General features: G+C 37.1%; 1 pseudogene; it reads right to left on the reverse strand.

Moving 5' to 3' along the window:
- Nucleotides 1-2,565: 2,565 nt before the first annotated feature.
- Nucleotides 2,566-2,682, reverse strand: LOC117024346 (uncharacterized; annotated as a pseudogene).
- Nucleotides 2,683-3,684: the final 1,002 nt, after the last annotated feature.

A 3,684-nucleotide genomic window follows, 5' to 3' on the forward strand; every position in this document is an offset into this window, starting at 1 on the left:
TAAAAATGAAATTAGGTAATTTTGGACAGAAGATCATATTAATATTTTAAATCTTAAATTGATGGGAGTATGATTGAAATGCACTTTTCAATAGCTCTTCTCACTGATTAAGGTGATTCTGTTTTTAATTTTAAGTCTAAGTTGTCCACTTGAGGCTTTAAAGGCTAACAAGAACTCAGGCTATGGAAAAGCATAGCCTTTATTTGATCTTAAAATAGATCATAGATAGGTCCCTGTGATTTTGAGATGGGGGAGAAATGGAAAACTTTGTTCAAACACGCATTTACCATTTTCAAGGACAAATAATTAAATTGATTAAACCAATAATCTTGATTCCGGACCATTTTAAATGGACATATTGCTTTCTCTCCTCCAATTTTTTTTTTCTTTTCCTTCATATGTATGTATTGATAAAGGTTTGGAGTATGTAATACACACCTTTACTAAAAGTTGATATCTTTTCAGGAATTTTTAACCTGTGGTTCAAGCAACCCTTTGAGAATGATAGTCCATGAATAGATTGGAGAGGACAGGTGCATTCCCTCAACTGTATGAAGATTTTTTTTGTTGTCTGTGTATTCAGTGATATATTTCTGGGCAGAAGATCTATAGTTTTCATCATAGTCACAAAAGGGTCTGTAACCTCCCCAAATTAAGAGCCATTGGTTTTTATGATGCATATATTTTGAATGAAAGATGAATTTGGAGATGGAAACTTGTCGTTGCTGGTAACAACTGGACAAGATGGCAGCCGCATACAATTTAAATCTACCCTTAACTTTTTGAAACCTTGATTTTTTAAAACAAAGCAATCTAAAAACCCCCTTTATTTCTAAATATTACCTAGTTAAGCCTAATTTGAGTTATTGTCCATGAGGCTATTTGTATATAACACATTCTAAAATACTAAATGAAGTAAACATGAGTTATTTTTAATATTATCTACACATGAAATATAAAGTAGAATATTTAAGCAAATGTTTTAATGATTTAGACTAAAAATGCCTCTTTAACCAAAACAAAACAGTCAACAACAATAATAAAAGTAACAAAATATTATCTGTCCCTAATTAAAAATTTCAGAAAATTTAGCGTCAATTGTTTCTCTCTCTGCATATACATAAATTTACCAACAAAAATTTTTCTGTTGAGAGGTTTTTCTTTTCCTTAAAGCTTGGCGATTGTCAAAGGTGACTGAAATCATAGGTATGGGAGGTGGGATCTTCTGACTGAATCAGAAGGAGGGTAATGCCTTCCGGCTGAGGAATTCAAGGTCAGAAAGTAGGGGACCCAGGGTAGAATTTAAATTAAATACTCAGAGGCCTGTCATTTAGAATAGTAGACCTTACCCATTTCCCCCCACCCACAATCCCCAGCTTACTTCCAACCATGTCTGAGAGGATATCTTCCATTAGTGCAAGAGGAAGCATAATCTACAGGTTTATTTAGCATTTGATCTTTGCTCAGAGGTTTCCACTTAGAGTAACCATTGCAGCAAAGATTTGGATCTGGTCCCTAAAATAGCTTGAACCAGGTGACCTCAGGCAAGTAGACACAAGATACTAGCAATTTATTTCATATCAGCTCCCAAGCCATCACCAGATGATAACAACCCTTGGACATCGTTAATCTCTGCTTGACTCAAACTGGTGACCGCAAGGTGAAAGGCAGGGCGTTATCTCTGAGCAATTCATGTGGCCTTCCACAGATTGCCAATTGGGCCAATACAATTGAAGCCTCTTCTCCACTGGTGACTTTAAAAATTTCATATCCAAAGTCTTTGGTCTTTGTTGGACTGGAAGGTAGGAGGGCTTTATCAAGGAAAATGCCCGAGGACAAGATGTGGGAGCTTAGAATCCAACACAAATTAAAAAGGTTGAAAAGGTAACTGTATGTTTCTTGCCCAAATAACTTTGAACAACATCACTGTGACTCTGACTAGAAAAAGCCTCTGGAAATGCATGTTTTTGCCAAACAGTAGAGGGAAAATGCACCTTCAAAAATAAGAGGCAAAGTGCTATCTAGAATTGGTTTTATTGTTTTGAAAATCGCTTTAGTTTTGCAATCTATGAGGTCGGTACAGATCACCGTATACTTAGTTGGTATCAGTCTAGGGCTAGGTGGAGCGATGGAAAGTGGGGGGAGCAGTGGAGAATAAAGGAAAGGGGTGTAGTGGTGAACAAAAGCTGTCCTGTGTGTTGGTGCCCAGAGGGAAACCAGGCCAAAGGTACCTGCAGGGGGAACTGCCACTATTTGCACTTTTCAGATAGGTAGAGGGAACAGTTTTAGCTTCATATCCCAGGGTATGCAGCTCTAGCCTGAAGTCATAGAAACGTGACTGTTTTGCTTGGTGGAATTATTCTGCCCCTGCTACTTCAATATCCTCGTTGTAACAATTCTAATTGATTGTGCTAGTTGGCTCTAGAAAGGACTGACAAAAAAATTGAGAGGTTTCAAAAATACTACAGATTTTTTAATAATATGTTTTCTAAGGTCCATGTCTTGAAGTAGGTTTTTGATAGTAAAAGTAAAAAACAAATTATGGTAGGTATTTTTAGCAGTAAGCTCCTTTGGATGGGATCAAAGATCAACTTGATTAGGCAGAATTTCATTTGTTTCAATTAGCAATAATCACGCCTCGGCTAAACCTCATTGGCTATGATACTGCCACTGTGAAAACCTCAGAATTTCATTTGTTAGTAAACAACATCACTGAGACACCCCTCAATGTTATCCCATAATTTCATTCCTAGACCCTGCTTGCTGCTCTAGCTTTTTAATTAACTGGTATTTGCAAACTCTACTACATTGCTATCTTGCTATCTTCTTCCCAAAATGACACACTAAATAAACCAAGCCATAACATAACGTTCAAAGAGTATAAAGAGAATCAGAGTATTTGCCTGGTCCGACAAGAGGCAAAATATCATGTTAAAATATTTAGAGGGAATTACAATTTCAGAACTCTCTCTCCTTTAGCATCTGTCTGCTTCATGAGAAGTGGTCTGGATAGAGGCTAGAAAAGGAGGAGACCAGGCCTGTATTCTCTTGGTCTAGCGTTGCCACATCTTCATGATGGTGACGCTGAACATAGGATCATCTCCTATATTGAGATGATTTACATATATCTTAAACCAGTAAGCAGGGCGTGGGGCTAGGTGATGTACAGCACACTGGACTAGGTGATCTATCCAAATTGACAAATGTACTATTTTCCAGAGGTCAGTTTTCATTGTAGGTCTAGAATTTTACATTTGCCTGTTTTATTGATAACTTGAGTGGACTTGATGCCAAGGAAAGTTGGAAGCTTCCCTGTGGAAGTATAATCTGTGCTCATCTCTTATCTTTTCTGAATATTTTGGGCTTTACCTGAGCTTCGGATAATTTTACCCAAACTTCATATACACATTGGGTTTTTGTTTTTGGTCTATATCTCTAGCTCTCCTAACAGTGTAGAAACCCTCATGCAACATTATTTGATGAGATGTGACTTCCAAGTGCCTTAGAAAGTGTAACTCAGTACATATTTTTGTCATTTGAGAAGTGAACTCCTACTTTCACTGGGGAATGGATAAGGATAGTGGTGACACATTCAGGTTTTAGGGTTGGATTGTCTGGATTTAATTCAAGCTCCTCTGCAATGGGGTAGGTATTTGTTCTTATGAAGATTATTTAACTTCTCTG

Source organism: Rhinolophus ferrumequinum, chromosome 6 (genome assembly GCF_004115265.2).
Source record: "Rhinolophus ferrumequinum isolate MPI-CBG mRhiFer1 chromosome 6, mRhiFer1_v1.p, whole genome shotgun sequence".
NCBI classification, from domain to species: domain Eukaryota; kingdom Metazoa; phylum Chordata; class Mammalia; order Chiroptera; family Rhinolophidae; genus Rhinolophus; species Rhinolophus ferrumequinum.